The sequence below is a fragment of the Festucalex cinctus genome, chromosome 7, assembly GCF_051991245.1.
Source record: "Festucalex cinctus isolate MCC-2025b chromosome 7, RoL_Fcin_1.0, whole genome shotgun sequence".
In the NCBI taxonomy this organism is placed as follows: domain Eukaryota; kingdom Metazoa; phylum Chordata; class Actinopteri; order Syngnathiformes; family Syngnathidae; genus Festucalex; species Festucalex cinctus.
The window spans coordinates 30,000,620-30,020,430 of NC_135417.1; the positions used below are offsets into that span (position 1 = coordinate 30,000,620).

Sequence of the window (19,811 nt, forward strand, 5' to 3'; positions counted from 1 at the left end):
CCGGAGGTCGGTTGTTAGATTTAGTGCAGGGGGAAAGATCCGTCGCAGACTATTCAATCGCGTTTCGTATTCTGGCCGCAGAAAGCGGGTTTGATGATTGTGCTTTACGTAGTATCTTTCGTCGGGGACTGAATACCGTACTGAAAGATGAACTGGCGGTCCGCGATGACACGAGCTCTCTCGAAGGGCTTATTGAGCTCACCATACGGTTAGATAACCGTCTTCGAGAACGGCACCGGGAGCGGGCTTGTGAGCGGCATGGGCTCTCCACCAACCTCCGAGGGCCTGGACTCACGCTCAGCGAGGACTCCGAGGCACGTTCCCTTCCGGGTGCCCCAGTGGATACCGGGGAGCCCATGCAGGTCGGAGGAGGACGCCTGCCTCCCGAGGAGCGCCGCCGTCGATGGGTCACGGGAGCCTGTCTTTACTGCGGCCAACCTGGGCATCGGGTGGCTGCCTGCCCGGCGAAGCCACCACGCCGGACGCAACCGACCACCCGACTCGGAGGACGGACCAATGAGACCCAGGAGTCCGGAACAGACTCGAACCAGGGTAAGCACCTACCGGGGGGAACCGAACCCTGCCCTTCGAGGAGGGCGAGTTGTGAGATTAGACGGTTAGAATTGTCGGGGGAGTTGTCTGACCACGGGATGAATTTTAAGATTAAGGCACTCATTGATTCTGGCGCCGACGATTGCTTCGTTGATCCAGGTGTGGTAGAGGCGTTGGGAAGCCCGGTAGAACCGTTAGAGAAGGTTAAGGAGGTGTTCGACCTAGATGGGCGGTTACTAGCACAGGTCCGACATGTTACCGGGCCACTAACATTGAGACTTTCGGGAAATCATGTTGAGAGAAGGAGTTTTTTCGTGATGCCCTCCCGTGCAGCTCCGCTAGTATTGGGGCTCCCTTGGCTAAAGACGCATAACCCCGATATCAATTGGGAGAAGCCCGCGTTGGAGAACTGGAGTCCCTTCTGCCACGCCCACTGTTTGAGGTCGGCTGAAGGGACCACCACGGTGTCCGTAGGACCGGTTCCCGAAGCAATTTGCCTCGATCAGGTTCCTAAGGAATACCATGACTTAGGAAAGGTGTTTAGTAAGGACCGTGCCCAGGCATTGCCGCCCCATAGACCTTACGATTGTGCGATTGAGCTGATACCCAATGCGACACTACCGAGTTCTCGCCTGTATCAAGTATCTCAGCCGGAACAAGAAGCCCTCCGGGAATATATTTCGAGTTCGCTGGCCAGTGGTCAGATCCGTCCGTCTAAATCACCCGTGGGGGCGGGGTTCTTTTTCATAGAAAAGAAAGATAAGACACTTCGTCCCTGTGTTGACTATCGGGGATTGAATGAGATAACAGTTAAAAATAAGTACCCGCTTCCACTGTTGGACTCGGCCTTCGCTCCGTTACAGTCTGCCCGAATCTTTTCGAAGTTAGATTTACGCAGTGCGTACCACTTAGTACGCATCCGAAAGGGAGATGAATGGAAGACCGCGTTCAAGACTCCCCTTGGTCATTTTGAGTATTGCGTCATGCCTTTCGGGTTAACGAATGCGCCCGCGGTGTTCCAATGCCTAATTAACGATGTCCTCCGGGACATGTTGAATGTTTTCTGTTTTGTGTATTTGGATGACATTCTAATCTTCTCGCGAGACGAGCAGGAGCACCGACAACATGTTCGCCTGGTGCTCCAGCGCCTTTTGGAGAATCGACTATATGTCAAAGCGGAGAAATGCGAGTTTCATTCCAAGTCGGTTCAGTTCTTGGGCTTTATTATTGAGGGGGGGCAGCTGCGAGCAGACCCAATCAAGACACAGGCGGTGGTCGAGTGGCCGAGTCCCACGACACGTAAGCAGTTGCAAAGGTTTTTGGGCTTCGCCAACTTTTATCGCCGGTTTATTAGGAACTATAGTCTCCGGGCCGCCCCTCTTACCAGGTTAACGTCGAGTAAGGTTCCGTTTAGGTGGACCCCGAGCGCCGAAGCGGCCTTCACAGAACTTAAGCAGTTGTTCATAAATCCACCCGTATTGCTCCACTCTAATACTGATATTCCCTTTGTGGTCGAGGTTGACGCGTCGGATTCAGGAGCGGGGGCGGTCCTGTCCCAGCGGTCGCCAGAAGACGGGAAGCTCCACCCCTGCGCCTTCTTCTCCAGGCGACTAAGCCCAGCGGAGCGCAACTACGACGTGGGGAATCGGGAGTTACTGGCGATCGTCCTGGCACTACAAGAATGGAGACACTGGCTGGAGGGCGCGAAGGAACCGTTCCAAGTACTGACAGATCATAAGAACTTGGCGTACCTTCGGTCAGCGAAGAGACTCAATTCCAGACAGGCACGCTGGGCCCTACTTTTCACCAGATTCAACTTTGTTGTGGACTATCGCCAAGGTTCCCGGAACCAGAAGCCGGATGCTTTGTCCCGTATGCACGACGTGGCTACTCCCGAGGCTGGGACGGAACCCATTCTTCCCGAGCATTGTTTTGTGGGCGCAGTGCGCTGGGAGGTGGAGAAGAGGGTTACTGAGGCATTGGAGGGAATCGCCATCCCGGAGGACTGTCCGGACGAGAGACTGTTTGTCCCGGACCCCTTGCGGGCGGAGGTCCTGCAGTGGGGTCACACCTCGAGAGTCGCCTGCCATCCGGGTATTCATAGGACTCTCGCCCTCATCGGCCAACGTTTTTGGTGGCCGGAGATGAGGAAAGACATCACCGAGTTTGTCAAGGCCTGCACCGCTTGTGCATGTGGGAAGTCCTCCCACCAGCCTCCGGCGGGACTACTGCGACCTCTACCCGTCCCTTCGCGACCGTGGTCCCATATTGCCCTTGATTTCATCACGGGCCTCCCTAGTTCTAGAGGAAATACCGTGATCATGACTGTGGTAGACCGATTCTCCAAGCTGGCACATTATGTCGCTCTCTCCAAATTGCCTACATCCTGGGAGACCGCACAACTCCTCGTCCGGCACGTATTTAGGCTTCATGGACTGCCGGTGGACTTGGTGTCAGACCGTGGGCCGCAGTTCATCTCCCAGGTCTGGAAGAAATTCTGTAAGCTGTTGGGAGCCACAGCCAGCCTGTCGTCGGGGTATCACCCGCAGACTAACGGCCAGACAGAAAGGGCCAATCAAGACCTGGAAGCCGCCCTCCGATGTGTCTGTCTGCACAACCCCGAATCTTGGTTCACGCATCTACCCTGGATAGAATACGCCTCCAACACCTTACCTTCTTCTGCTACAGGACTTTCACCCTTCATGGCGGCGTATGGTTACCAGCCACCCCTGTTCCCGTCACAAGAAGGCCCCATCGAATTACCCACAGTTCAGCAGCACCTACGCCGGGCCCACAAGGTGTGGCGGGAGACCAGAGCGGCGTTGTCCCGCACAGCTGAACGCAATAAGGAGATAGCAGATCGCCGGCGGCGGCCAGAGCCAGCTTACCGACCTGGGGACAAGGTTTGGCTCTCCTCCCGGGACCTGCGACTGGCTGGTGGGGCTAAAAAATTGGGTCCGCGCTTCATTGGACCATTCGAAATCCTCGCCATGATTAACCCTGTGACAGCGAAGCTCCGTCTGCCCTCCTCTCTCAAAGTGCATCCTGTGTTCCACGTCTCCCTCCTTAAGCCTGTGACTCCGAGCCCTCTGAATCCTCCCGCGCCAGCTCCGCCTCCTCCCCGGTTAGTGGATGGGGATCCTGTCTACACAGTGAGAGAAATTTTGGACTCTAGGTGCAGGGGCCGGGGCTTCCAGTACCTGGTGGACTGGGAGGGATACGGACCGGAGGAGCGCCAGTGGATCCCCCGCTCCTGGATCCTGGACCCGTCCCTGTTAGACACGTTCTATGCTGCGCACCCGGATAAACCAGGTGGTCCGCCAAGGGGCGTCCGTTAAGGGGGGGGTACTGTCATGGTTCGGTTCTCAGCCCTGTTGTGCTTTTGTGTGTGTTTTCAGTGTCAATGACAAGGGGGGCGTTCCCCAGCTCCGCACCTGCATCGAGTTGGCAATCAGGACTATAAGAGGACTCCGACAAGCAACAGCCAGCTGTCGGATTATTACTTGCTCATCCTCGTGTCCAAGTGTTCTCCGCGTTTCCCCATTGGTAAAAGTTTTTGAATCTGCCGTCGTCTTTAGTTTACTTATATTCACGTGTGTGTTTCCGCGTCGCCTTTTGTTGTTATACTCGCGTTGATTGAGTCCGTGTGCATTTCGTGTCGTCCTTGCCGGTCGCAAGTGATTTATGTTTTTCTAGTCCTTGCTGTTAGCAAGTGTTTTTTGTTACGTTAGTTCTCCTTGCCGTTTGCAAGCGATTTTGGTTATGTTAGTTTTCCTTGCAGTTGCAAGCGCTTTGTGTTACATTCGTGTTCCCTGCCTTTTGCGGGAGTTTTGTGTTTCCCAATTCCTCCTTGCCTTTTGCAAGTGTCTTTTGTTACTTCCGTGTCCCTCGCCTGTGTGCAAGGGCACCGCTGTAAATTTCGTTGTCTTGCCTGCGCGCAAGCTTTGTGCAATCGGTTTTTCAGAAAGAATAAATCGAGATTGTTTTCCTCCTCTGAGCCTGCAGTTTTGGGATTCATTCTTTATCGACTCAGCTGAGTCCTTACACACATTGCCATGAATATTTATTATGTAAGTTAGTGATTTGACATGAATATATAATTAGTTTGGTGAACTTAAATCTATGCTATTTATGTCTATCTATTCATGCTATTGCTATTAGTTTTATGATGAATAAGTATTAGGGGTGTGAATTGCCTAGTACCTGACGATTCGATTCGTATCACGATTCACAGGTCACGATTCGATTCGATACCGATTAATCCCGATACGAATGGTCACGATTCGATACCGATTAATCCCGATACGAATTTATAAGTCGATTGTTGCGATTTTTTTCCATTCAAATTTAGAAAATACTATCAGTAAATTTGTACATGTACACTGTAAGATTTGTATGAATATATTTATCTAAAACTTGAGGCTTATAACCGTGAGCCACTGTACACAAACAGTTTGCAATCTGTTTCACATTTGAACAGCATTAAAATAAAAATATTAAGGCTTAATGTGCCGTTCATATAACATTCTTCCATGCTCAAGGTGTGAATCCTAAAAAAAAATAAATAAAAAATAAATAAAAAAAATCGATTCTGCCGATTATTGAATCGATTCGAGAATCGCGCGCTGTAGTATCGCGATATATCGCCGAATCGATTTTTTTTAACACCCCTAATAAGTATTAACCTTAATTTGACACGGCTGGCTGATTATTCTTAGATTGCATATCTGCACCCGGTGTTTTTTGGGCAAGGAGAATATCAGTTGTGTTTTCCTTCAAGCTAAGGTCACAGTAACCTCCAGACACAGGGTTCAACACATAGTTTAGGTATCAGCCGTGTTCTTCAGCAAGCTAAGGTCCCAGTAACCTCCATACACATGGTTCAACACATAGTTTAGGCATCAGACGTGTTTTTCAACAAGCTAAGGTATTTTTTTGATAAGGACTGTTTTGGATTGTGCAGCACACGAACTTGGTGCTCTTTGTCTTTGAACAGTATAAATGTAAGGGCTGCGTTTTAGACCGCGCTCCTTTTCTTGTCGACCTGTTTACGGGTGCGAGCAATCGTGAGATAAGAAAAGCAGCCCGGATCCGATTGTCTGTATTTTCCTGAACTCCAGAGCTTTAACAACGGATGAACCAAATATTTTGCTTTTGTTTAATTTATTGAGCGACTTCCTTCTTTGAAGAAAAACGAACACGCATGGTGTAAGGTAAACATCTACCGGGTGTGTGGGTGTCCAAAGGGGCTTTTCCCCGGGACAGTAATTGGGACCCTAATCTGCATGCATATATGCTGTTAATGGTAATATTAAAATACTAAAATTAGAAGTTGCCCACACACGCAATAGTGACACGAAATTTCTAACAATACTAATGCTAAGTTAGCATGCTAATTCTAAGATAGCATGCTTTTGTTAGCTTTGCATGTTAATGCTAAAGTTAGCTTAGCATGCTAAGTTAGCATACTAATGCTAATGTTAGCTTAGCATGCTAAGTTAGCATACTAATACTAATGTTAGCTTAGCATGCCATTGCTAATATTAGCTTAGCATGCTAATGCTACATTAGCATGCTAATGCTAAGTTAATAGGCAAATGGTAATGCTAGCTTAGCAAGCCAATGCTAATGGTAGATTAGAACGCTAATACTATATTAGCATGCTATTGCTAATGTTAGCTTAGCATGCTAATGCTAGCTTAGTATATTAACGCAAATGTGACCTGATTTGAATGTGACTATTACTCCATTGCTTAAATTTGCCACTCCTTACGCTATTGCTACTCGATTCTACCCTCCTTACTTCATTGCTGACTTAATTCTTCTCACTTTACTCCATTGCTTACCCGATTACTTGCTACTTCCTCCATTTCTTACTTGATTTCTTCATTGTTTTCTTGTTTCTTGCTGATTTATTTTTACCTTTGTGCTATTTTTCTTTCTTCAACTGCTTCTAGATTTCTGTATGAATTCAAACTTTTCCAACTTCAGCATGTTAAGCTCATTCCATGTCATTCTGTATCATTCAACATCATTCAATATCATTCAACACCATTCATTATCATTCAATATCTTTCAATATCATTCATCATTCAACATTATTTCAAATCATTCTACAGGTATCATTCAGCTCTCCAGCCTTCACACGCCATTTCCCCAGAAATGGCATTTCTAGTTACCTAAATAATTGTGATTAATATTTTCTTCATAATTGAGCAGCCCTACTATATTGCACTTTTGTTTGATTGTTTGCACACTTATATTTTCCATTTATCTTGTTAGTACATTCTGCACAACCTTAAAATAATAAAATAAAATGTATTAATCCCCAGTTCAGGCCCTTTGATGTTGGCTAGTCATCTTAAATGTGGAAATATTTGTCTTAAGCCTCACAGTCCTTAAAACTGGCTGTTAACACTCAAGGCTAATAAGTATCTTAAAATAAGCAGAATGATATCTGACAATCATATTTCAAGTAAAAACAGACTTGACAGACTCTTACAGCATTTTAGCTTATTCTGCTCTTGCATAGTATATAATTCTCAAAACAAGAAAAATAAGACTATGGCTTCATATAAGTGTTTAAGTCTAGGTTAGATAATAGATTTTTTTTTCTTGAACAGACTCTTAGAGCATTTTAGCTTATTATGCTTTGAAAATTAACTAATTTTAGGATTTACAAACTAAGTAAGAAATTAAAGATAAATAATCTTAAAACAACATTAATAATCTTAGAAATTCTGCTCTTGCATAGTAAATAATTCTCATAAATAGATCAATGAGACTTTATGGCTAGATATAACCGTTTAAGTCTAAATTAGATTAAATTTGCAGTGCAGCACAGCACAGCAACACAATCTTGCTGCTGTCATCATGTGTACAGTCCATCATTAATGAAGATTAGTAAACCCAGAAAACAAAATGCAAGCCCAAGCCATGTCCTTACCTCAGACGAGTGTTTATTTGGGCTCTTGAGTAGATCCTTCTCAAAGCTCGAGCCTACCACTCACATAAAGGTTAACTCTACTTAAAAAAAAATCCCTCATAAATTTCACAGTAGTTCAATGAATGCCCTTTCAAGAGTCAAACACTGAAACATAATTTTCATATCCTGTTGTGAAGACCACATAAAAGAACCATAAAATGTCATCATTATTTGCAGGTGACATTGTTTTCTTTAACTGCTTTTTTAATCTGTTTGCTAAGAACGCATGGTTGAACGTGCACGAAGGGATGTCTGTTAAAGGTCAACAATGACAGCAGCTTTCAGGATCTGCTTGTGATTCTGTTTTTTTTTTTTTTTTTTTGTACATGTGAGCCCGTCGCCTATTGGCTAGCCCACTGCGGGTTGGTGAGGTGGGAGTGGATAGTAGCGAGATAAAAGCAGTGAATGCGCCTTGCCCTGTATACACCGACACATCTACTTATAAACACACTCAAGGCAAGCTGTACATTTTTCTGTTTTTGAGCAACAAAAAGCGAGGAAGAGACCCACGATATACCATTTTTCTTGCTTTTGGTGCTGGAAATGTGAGTACACATTCACACACTTGAACACACACACACACGCACGCACACACGCACACTTGTAATCCTATTTCAGATTAGTGTAAGGATAATGATGGCCACTGAAGTGGAGAAAGGGTGAAGTACACTTGTTGCATAATAAAGCATTAGTGGAGAGCAAGTGCTAGTATTAATTTGCATGCTTTTAAAATGGTAGAATAATATGGACAAATGATGTGTTTTTAGACCCCTATGAATTGTGCTTCCTATCCACATAAATATTTGTTTGATTTCTTTTTTCCTTTTTTTTATGGTTATGAAATAGGCATAATAGGCAGGTTATGGACAGACAGATGACACTCACTGTTATTTTAGAGGAGGTGAGAAGTGTGACTAAAAAGCCGTTATTTTCCAAGACACACATCCTGCACAGAGAGATTGTCTCTTTATGTTACAATTTTTTCTCAGGTGCTTTGGTTCTCAGATCAGAATTTTCTCCAAACTATAGTTCATTGAAATTGTTGTGTCACTTGTGCATATCAAAACTGCAGTTTGGCGTTTGAACAATTTCAACAAATGCGTTCCACCTCCATGCAAATGACGCACAATTCACTGCTGTTTTTCACATGAACAATTGCGTATGTCATGTTGATCGCATTTCATTATAATCTCTGTTTAATTGTCACACACCCAGGGTTCTAAATTAACACCCGCCAACCCACCAAATGTGAATTGAAGTACATTTTGGTGGTACCAGGGTACACTGCAAATTTAAGCAATCTAACCTAGACTTAAACACTTATATCAAGCCATAAAGTCTTATTGATCTTGTTATGAAAATTATTTACTATACAGGAGCAGACTTTCTAAGATTATTGATCTTGTTTTAAGGTTGTCTTTTATTTCTTACTTGGTTTGTAAATCCTAAAATTAGTTAATTTTCACGCATAATAAGCTAATATGCTCTAAGAGTCTATGTTCACTAAAAAAAAAAAATCAGATATCTTAAGCCTGGGTCACACGGCAGGAGAATTGGCCCGATTTTAGCCCCGAATTTCCCCTCCCGACAATCGTAAGGATGTGCCAAGACGCAAGCGATAATCTTCACAGATAATCCTGCCGTGTGTATTGTCACCACACACGGCACCCTCCGATATCGGCGCTCGGAAGGACCCCCGACTTGAAATCGGGCATATCCAACATGTTGGATTTTTTGGCCCGATTTCGCTCCACGCAGCAGATTGACAGTGACGTGCAGCCAATCAGAAAGCGAGCCAGCGAGGAAGCCGGTGGGGAATCCAAAATCAAAACAGTCATGAGTCAGCAGAAAGTCCGTGCTCGCGCTATTACACTCTTTATTTTTATTTTTAATTATTTATTTAATTATTTTTCTTTTTTTAAATACACGCACACACATTCTCCACAAATAAACGTGGTCTCCGGGTGGGATGCCAACACCCGCCACCAGCACCGAGCGGAGGACAAGCGATGTCTCGCCAGTGCCCATTTACGCTCCTTTAAACAACACCTTTTCTTTTTATGCCGCTTTTTTGGCTGAAAACCAGGATCCACTCATGTTGACGACACAGAAGCCACGTTTAATCTCGAGGTTTTGCGAGACTTCCCGTCACATTCTTGAATGAACTCGGCTCGTGTGGGGTGTGTTGATTGTGCAGTGTGGCCGCACACCACGCACGGTACGTTCAAAACTGGAACTCCCGTGATTTTTTTCTCTTGACGTGTGGTGTCTGTCAAAGATTGGAAATCGGCCGACAATTTTAAAATCTTGCCGTGTGAACCAGGCTTAACCTAGACTTTAAATGCTTTTATCAAGCCATAGTCTTCTTTGTCTTGTTTTGAGAATTATATACTTTGCAAGAGCAGAATTTCAAAGATTATTAATCTTCTTTTAAGATTATTTGTCTCATTTCTCACTTAGTTTGTAAATCTTAAAATTGGTTAATTTTTATGCACAATAAGCTAAAATGCTGGAAGAGTCTGACAAGTTATTTTTACATAAAATAAGATTGTTAGATATCATTCTGCTTATTTTAAGATACTTATTAGCCTTGAGTGTTAACAGCCAGTTTTAAGGACTGTGAGGCTTAAGACAAATATTTCCACATTTTAAGATGACTAACCAACATCAAAGGGCCTGAACTGGGGTTTCATAAATTTTATTTTCTTATTTTAAGATTGTGCAGAATGTACTAACAAGATAAATAGAAAATATAAGTGTGAAAACAGATAAAAGCCCAATATAGTAGGGCTGCTCAATTGTGAAGAAAATATTAATCACAATTATTTTGGTAATAATTGAAAACACGATTAGGAAGATAATTTCTTTTTGGTAGAAAACAAGAAAATGTTTAATCGTAAAAATATTCAGACAAATAAAAATCTTGACACTATAATTATGCAAGTTCCCTTTGGATGAAACTTAATTGAATAGTTATTTAAAAATAAAAATAAAATAAAATAAAATAAAAAAGCAAGGTGCAAATGTATAAATTTAAACAACTCAAAATTAATCTTTTTTTTTTTTTACAATTATACTAATTTTGTATATTGTGGAGTATAATAATTAGGGCCCGAGCAGCGACCGCTGCGAGGTCCCTATTGTTTTTGTAAAAATTATTATTAGGGCCCGAGCAGCGACCGCTGCGAGGTCCCTATTGTTTTTGTAAAAATTCTTCTTCTTCTTCTTCTTCTTCTTCTTCTTCTTCTTCTTCTTCTTCTTCTTCTTCTTTATTCTCCGCAAACGATCACGATTTTGGGTACCTAAACATTCACGAAAACTCACCAAACTTTGCACACTCCTCAGGTCCGGCGAAAAATTTGATATTATGAAGTCGTCATAACAACGCGACTCTATAGCGCCCCCTAGCATAGAAAAATTAAAACCAAGCCCGGCACGTTTGAGCTAGAGCAACGAAAATTGGCAGGCACGTGTAGCACCCCGAGACGCACAAAAAAGTCTATTGGGACCATGTAGCTAAAATGTACAGGAAGTGAGCTATGAATTTTTTTATGTCCAATTTTGGCCTATTTTGACACATTCACTGTGGTCATGCTTTTCCCCCCTTTGAAAACACTTTTCATCCAATTGACTTCAAACTTGGCATTTATCATCTCAAGACCTAAGAGAACAACTGGGCAAAAAATCTTGCCTTTTCGAAATACTATATGACGGGGGCGGGGCATCAAATATTGCCTTTAAAATTTCATTTGTCCAGAAAGACAAAATGCTGAATAACTCCCATGTACAAGCTCCAAAAAATCTCAAACTTCTCAGGCAACGTAATAGTCACGGCCTGAAAACATCTATATGATAAAATTCAGTTATACATATAGCGCCACCTAGTGGTAACAATAAATGTCATACTTTACGTTTTTAGCTACTGCGCTGAGCTCGTTGTAGGGATCCAGTTGAAAATTGGTCAGAAAAGCCTTAAGATGTTGATCATGCCCCACACAGAATATTGTAACTTTTCGCCAAAGGGCGTGGCCGTTAGGGTGCCGCAAAGTCTGAAGATTTTTTGTGAAAATAAAAGCTGCATGAACTTGACCGAGATGATCCTATCTTCTCAAAATTTTACACATTTGATGAGAGTCCAGCCCTAAAGACATCTACGAACTTATATTTCATCTAACTGATAGCGCCACCTAGTGGCAATTTTTTTTTCTTACGAATTTTCTTGTACGTTTTTCTCCGAACACGTTAACTGGACCTACCTCATATTAGCTCAGATGAGGGTTTCGGCCTTCATGATGTCACAACACGAAGTTTGTGAGTTTTCGCGAATTGCTGTGGGCGTGGCTAAGCGCTGTTCGCCAAGAAAACAATGCCAGTTTTGAGGGTCTAAACATGCACAGAAACCCATGAAACTTGGCACACACATCTGGCCTGGTAAAATGAGCAATATTTTATTGTTGATTGTGCTATTTTTACAAAAATGACTCAATAGCGCCCCCTAGAAATTATTAACGAAGCAGCCCCGGTTGTACGTTTAAGCAAGAACGACGAATATTTTTAAGTGTATGAGGGAGCCCAAGACCTACAAAAAAGTCTCTTGGACCCATATGCTAAAATGAACAGGAAGTGAGCTACGAATTTTTGAATGTCCCATTTTTGACGATTTTTGCACATTTACAGAGGGCAGACTTTTGCCCATTTCTCCTACACGTTTCATCCGACTGAGTTAGGACTTGACCTGGACCATGTCAAGACCTGAGCCAACGACAGGGGGAAAAATCTTGACTTTTCGAAATACTATATGATGAAGGCGGGGCATCAAACTTTGTGTTTCGAACTGAAAAAGGATATGCTAAATAACTTCCCAGTACATGCTCCAAAAAATCCCAAACTTGACATGTATGTTCATAGTCAAGGCCTGAAGGTATCTCTATGACAACATTCAGTTATATATGCAGCGCCACCTAGCCCTTGAGGCAAAACAAAAAAATACCCCATATACGGTATTTTGTACAAAAAATGTAAACTCATTGTAAGTGTGATAACTAAGTCATTTATGAATATTCTTTTACTTTCCACCACTCAAAATGTTCACTAGCATCAGACCTATCCAAACATACGTATTTTTTATTTAGTTTTATTTATTTTTGATAGCCTCTATTGACGTTAAAAGCAGTATTGTGAATGAAGGATATGCTGAATAACTCCCCGGTACATGCTTCAAAAAATCCCAAACTTGACATGTATATTTATAGTCAAGGCCTGAAGGTATCTCTATGACAAAATTCAGTTATAAATACTGCGCCACCTAGTCCTTGAGGCATAAAAAAAAAAAAAAAAAAAAACACTTACGGTACGGTATTTTGAACAAAATTTGTGAACTCCTAAGTGTTATAACTAAGTCATTTATGAATATTCTTTTACTTTCCACTACTCAAGATGTTCACTGGTATCAGACCGATCCAAACATCTGTAGTTTTTTTATTCAGTTTCATTTTTTTGTATTGGCTCTATGGACAATAAAAGCAACATTGTGCAATGAGTACAAGCGATGATGGGTATACATACTTTTGCCAAAAAAACCAAAAAAACAGTCAGGTCAACTCATTCCCTAAAAATAAAAAAGGAAGCTGATTTTTGCAGATCTTGACAATCACCAAAACACATTGAGCTTGTCACACACATCACACCTGGCAAAAAAAAAAATTCACATGTAAAGGTTTATCATGCCATGTTCAAAGAAATTTTGCTCCTAATGTGCCAGTACCCCAATGTGCGAGTACCCCAACGTGCAAGTACCCCAACGTGCAAGTACCCCAACGTGGCCCGGGCTGCGAGGGCCCTTTATAGCTGCTCGCAGCTCTAGTTATTCTTCTTCTTCTTCTTCTTCTTCTTCTTCTTCTTCTTTATTCTCCGCAAACAATCGCGATTTTGGGTACCTAAATATTCACGAAAACTCACCGAACTTTGCACACTCCTCAGGCCCGGCGAAAAATTTGATAATATGAAGTCGTCATAACAACGCGACTCTATAGCGCCCCCTAGCATAGAAAAATTAAAACCAAGCCCGGCACGTTTGAGCTAGAGCAACGAAAATTGGCAGGCACGTGTAGCACCCCGAGACGCACAAAAAAGTCTATTGGGACCATGTAGCTAAAATGTACAGGAAGTGAGCTATGAATTTTTTTATGTCCAATTTTGGCCTATTTTGACACATTCACTGTGGTCATGCTTTTCCCCCCTTTGAAAACACTTTTCATCCAATTGACTTCAAACTTGGCATTTATCATCTCAAGACCTAAGAGAACAACTGGGCAAAAAATCTTGCCTTTTCGAAATACTATATGACGGGGGCGGGGCATCAAATATTGCCTTTAAAATTTCATTTGTCCAGAAAGACAAAATGCTGAATAACTCCCATGTACAAGCTCCAAAAAATCTCAAACTTCTCAGGCAACGTAATAGTCACGGCCTGAAAACATCTATATGATAAAATTCAGTTATACATATAGCGCCACCTAGTGGTAACAATAAATGTCATACTTTACGTTTTTAGCTACTGCGCTGAGCTCGTTGTAGGGATCCAGTTGAAAATTGGTCAGAAAAGCCTTAAGATGTTGATCATGCCCCACACAGAATATTGTAACTTTTCGCCAAAGGGCGTGGCCGTTAGGGTGCCGCAAAGTCTGAAGATTTTTCGTGAAAATAAAAGCTGCATGAACTTGACCGAGATGATCCTATCTTCTCAAAATTTTACACATTTGATGAGAGTCCAGCCCTAAAGACATCTACGAACTTATATTTCATCTAACTGATAGCGCCACCTAGTGGCAATTTTTTTTTCTTACGAATTTTCTTGTACGTTTTTCTCCGAACACGTTAACTGGACCTACCTCATATTAGCTCAGATGAGGGTTTCGGCCTTCATGATGTCACAACACGAAGTTTGTGAGTTTTCGCGAATTGCTGTGGGCGTGGCTAAGCGCTGTTCGCCAAGAAAACAATGCCAGTTTTGAGGGTCTAAACATGCACAGAAACCCATGAAACTTGGCACACACATCTGGCCTGGTAAAATGAGCAATATTTTATTGTTGATTGTGCTATTTTTACAAAAATGACTCAATAGCGCCCCCTAGAAATTATTAACGAAGCAGCCCCGGTTGTACGTTTAAGCAAGAACGACGAATATTTTTAAGTGTATGAGGGAGCCCAAGACCTACAAAAAAGTCTCTTGGACCCATATGCTAAAATGAACAGGAAGTGAGCTACGAATTTTTGAATGTCCCATTTTTGACGATTTTTGCACATTTACAGAGGGCAGACTTTTGCCCATTTCTCCTACACGTTTCATCCGACTGAGTTAGGACTTGACCTGGACCATGTCAAGACCTGAGCCAACGACAGGGGGAAAAATCTTGACTTTTCGAAATACTATATGATGAAGGCGGGGCATCAAACTTTGTGTTTCGAACTGAAAAAGGATATGCTAAATAACTTCCCAGTACATGCTCCAAAAAATCCCAAACTTGACATGTATGTTCATAGTCAAGGCCTGAAGGTATCTCTATGACAACATTCAGTTATATATGCAGCGCCACCTAGCCCTTGAGGCAAAACAAAAAAATACCCCATATACGGTATTTTGTACAAAAAATGTAAACTCATTGTAAGTGTGATAACTAAGTCATTTATGAATATTCTTTTACTTTCCACCACTCAAAATGTTCACTAGCATCAGACCTATCCAAACATACGTATTTTTTATTTAGTTTTATTTATTTTTGATAGCCTCTATTGACGTTAAAAGCAGTATTGTGAATGAAGGATATGCTGAATAACTCCCCGGTACATGCTTCAAAAAATCCCAAACTTGACATGTATATTTATAGTCAAGGCCTGAAGGTATCTCTATGACAAAATTCAGTTATAAATACTGCGCCACCTAGTCCTTGAGGCATAAAAAAAAAAAAAAAAAAAAACACTTACGGTACGGTATTTTGAACAAAATTTGTGAACTCCTAAGTGTTATAACTAAGTCATTTATGAATATTCTTTTACTTTCCACTACTCAAGATGTTCACTGGTATCAGACCGATCCAAACATCTGTAGTTTTTTTATTCAGTTTCATTTTTTTGTATTGGCTCTATGGACAATAAAAGCAACATTGTGCAATGAGTACAAGCGATGATGGGTATACATACTTTTGCCAAAAAAACCAAAAAAACAGTCAGGTCAACTCATTCCCTAAAAATAAAAAAGGAAGCTGATTTTTGCAGATCTTGACAATCACCAAAACACATTGAGCTTGTCACACACATCACACCTGGCAAAAAAAAAAATTCACATGTAAAGGTTTATCATGCCATGTTCAAAGAAATTTTGCTCCTAATGTGCCAGTACCCCAATGTGCGAGTACCCCAACGTGCAAGTACCCCAACGTGCAAGTACCCCAACGTGGCCCGGGCTGCGAGGGCCCTTTATAGCTGCTCGCAGCTCTAGTTATTCTTCTTCTTCTTCTTCTTCTTCTTCTTCTTCTTCTTCTTCTTTATTCTCCGCAAACAATCGCGATTTTGGGTACCTAAATATTCACGAAAACTCACCGAACTTTGCACACTCCTCAGGCCCGGCGAAAAATTTGATAATATGAAGTCGTCATAACAACGCGACTCTATAGCGCCCCCTATCATAGAAAAAAACAAAACAAGCCCGGCACGTTTGAGCTAGAGCAACGAAAATTGGCAGGCACGTGTAGCACCCCGAGACGCACAAAAAAGTCTATTGGGACCATGAAGCTAAAATGTACAGGAAGTGAGCTATGAATTTTTTTATGTCCAATTTTGGCCTATTTTGGCACATTCACTGTGGTCATGCTTTTTCCCCCTTTGCAAACATTTTTTATCCAATTGACTTCAAACTTGGCATGTATCATCTCAAGACCTGAGAGAACAACTGGGCAAAAAATCTTGCCTTTTCGAAATACTATATGACGGGGGCGGGGCATCAAATATTGCCTTTAAAATTTCATTTGTCCAGAAAGAGCAAATGCTTAATAACTCCCACGTTCAAGCTCCAAAAAATCTCAAACTTCTCAGGCAACGTAATAGTCACGGCCTGAAAACATCTATATGATAAAATTCAGTTATACATATAGCGCCACCTAGTGGTAACAATAAATGTCATACTTTACGTTTATAGCTACTGTGCTGAGCTCGTTGAAGGGATCCAGTTGAAAATTGGTCAGAAAATCCTTAAGATATTGTTCATGCCCCACACCAAGGCGTGAAAGTATCTCTATGACAAAATTCAGTTATTAATACAGCGCCACCTAGTCCTTGAGGCAAAAAAAACAAAACACTTACGGTATTTTGAACAAAATTTGTGAACTCATTATAAGTGGAATAACTAAGTCATTTATGAATATTCTTTTACTTTTTCCACTACTCAAGATGTTCACTGGTATCAGACCGATCCAAACATATGTACTTTTTAATTTTGTTTTATTTATTTTTGATAGCCTCTATGGGCAATAAAAGCAACATCGTGCAATGAGTATGAGCAATGATGGGTATATATACTTTTGCAAAAAATACCAATCAGGTCAACTCATTCCCTAAAAATAAAAAAGGACGCTGATTTTTGCAGATCTTAACAATCACCAAAACCCATTGAGCTTGACACACACATCACACCTAGCAAAAAAAATCCACATGTAAAGGTTTATCATGCCATGTTAAAAGAAATTTTGCTCCTAATGTGCCAGTACCCCAATGTGCGAGTACCCCAACGTGCAAGTACCCCAACGTGAAAATACCCCAATGTGGCCCGGGCTGCGAGGGCCCTTTATAGCTGCCCGCAGCTCTAGTTTAAATTGTAATTGAATTTATTTAGATTAATTGCACAACCCTACAACATACAGGACTGTCTTAAAAAATTATAACATTAGAATATTGTGATAAAGTCCTTTATTTTCTGAAATCCAATTAAAAAAACAAAATTGCCATATACATTCTGGATTAATTACAAATCAACTGAAATATTTTTCAAATATTTTTCAAGTCTTTTATTTTTTTTTAATATTGCTGATTATGGCTTACAGCTTAAACGAAACTCAAATATCCTTTCTCAAAATATTAAAATATCAAAAGTATACTATTCAGGCTATTCAACTAATCACTTGAATCGTCTAATTAACTCGAAACACCTGCAAGTGTTTCCAAGTGAATCCAGAATGTATGACATTTTTGTTTTTTTGATTGCATGACAGAAAATAAAGGACTTTAGCACAATTTTCTAATTTTCTGATACATTATTGTAAGCAATTTCCTAATTCTGTCATACTTACTAAGCTCATTTTCGCTCTTTCCAGTTAACAGGCTATCATCTCTGTGGTCTAGTGGAAGAGTGTCTGTCCACAGACTCAGAGGTTGTGGGTTCGATCCCAGGCTCAGTCAAACCGAATGCAATTAAAAATTGTGGCATCTCCTTGCTTGACAGTCAACTTCAAATAAAATAAATAAAGAGTGACAGTTGAAGCTCTGTTTCAGTAGTGATTTACACTTTTAAAAAAGATTTAATTTACTTGAAATAAGGCCATTTTATAACCTTTAAAAAAAACAAGTGTTTATGGCTTAATTTAAAATTTAATTGCTTATTTTGTTACTTTGAGTAAGTGCATAAAGCTTATTTTAAGATTTTATTTCCTTGATTTGTTGCTTAGGATAAGTGTTTAAAGTTCATTATAAGATTAATATAGCGCTACATATTTTTCTTAATTCAAGAAATCTAAGTAAGTAAAATGGTCTTACTGTACTGGCAGATAATTTCACTTGTTTCTAGTAAATTTACACTAAGAACAAGTGTATTTTATCTCATATTAAGCAGATGTGTTTTTGCAGTGTATTGATAAACAATTTACCAGCCAGTTTGGCCGGTGATGCATTAGGTAATTACCAGATATACTGTTCTCTGTTATTTGTACCCCTGGCAGTCACTCCGACATTTCCAATAAATACGGTGCCGTAATGCTACGTCCATTTGCTATATATATATATATATATATATATATATATATATATATATATATATATATATATATATATATATGTGTGTAATTTTTAATTGGAATTAATCGCATGACTTCAATAGTTAACTGACGAGTAATCACAAATATTATATCTGTACAATAAAATGTACAATTACATATTTTTCCCTAAGTTTTCATAATCTTGTTAACATAAAAATGGAAAAAAAGTTAAATAGAAATATGACTGCATATTTTAGTCATTGATACAGTAATTAAGTAATTAAAATAATATTTCATAAAATTGAGTTAAAATTACAAAAGATGTACTGTGCGATTAAAAAAAAGTGTGATATTGATTAGTGTTGAGGTCATTTTTCTGTCACTAAGTTGCATAACTGCATTTGTAAGACGGTGATGACCGCTCAGTGCATTTTTCTTTTTATATTTTATTATATTTCTGCTAAATTTTGATGTGGAAGTGTCTGTTATGTTGCGACTAGTATTCCCCCAGTACAGGCTTTCAAGTATAATCGCACGTTAAAAAAAAAAATAGTGTGTGTGGGTGTATATATATATATATATATATATATATATATATATATATATATATATATATATATATATATATATATATATATATATATATATATGTATATATATATAGATATTTACAGTGTTCCCTCCCGTGAGTTGTTCAAAATATTTCAATACCTGTCCTTCAAATTATTTTACCGATATTGTTCCATGTTTTCCAATGAAATAAGATTGGAACACTGAGGGGCATATTCACTAAAGGTTTGCGTCGCCTTTGCACCGCGCTAACCGGTAAAAATGGAGCAATCCGGGAGCGCCTAATTCACGAAACACGCGCAGATGGGGAAATCCATCACTAAGTGCTCTGCCAACCAGATTGCGCCCTGGTGCGACGGTGGTATTTGCGCGTATGTAAATTAGCTAATTTGCATACATTTGCGAAAAATATGCCCACCCCAATGCAAATGAGACTGATTGATATGCAGCGTCTAATTCACTAACGCCAGCGCAAATAGCCACATCGAGTTTGCGTGACGCAAATAACGTTTTTGGAAATATGTACTAACCTGCCGCAACCTCGATCCTGGGATCATGACAGCAGTGCATGCCATTTGCAGCACAACATGCACGGCTGATCACGCAGAGAGGAGAGAGAGAGAGAGGAGGGGGGGACATTTTTCTGTTTGTTTTAGGACACATAACATATTTTTACGATCATT

At 40.8% G+C, this 19,811-nt stretch overlaps 1 protein-coding gene across 5 annotated transcripts in view; it reads left to right on the plus strand.

Moving 5' to 3' along the window:
• The first annotated feature begins 7,957 nt into the window (after nucleotides 1-7,957).
• The window catches only part of ddc (dopa decarboxylase), a 154,074-nt gene continuing 142,220 nt past the window's right edge, over nucleotides 7,958-19,811 (plus strand). For all 5 annotated transcript variants that reach the window (XM_077526806.1, XM_077526809.1, XM_077526804.1 and 2 more), the window contains exon 1: nucleotides 7,958-8,082. The gene's annotated coding sequence lies outside the window, so the exon portion shown is untranslated. The remainder of the gene's footprint in view (nucleotides 8,083-19,811) is intronic.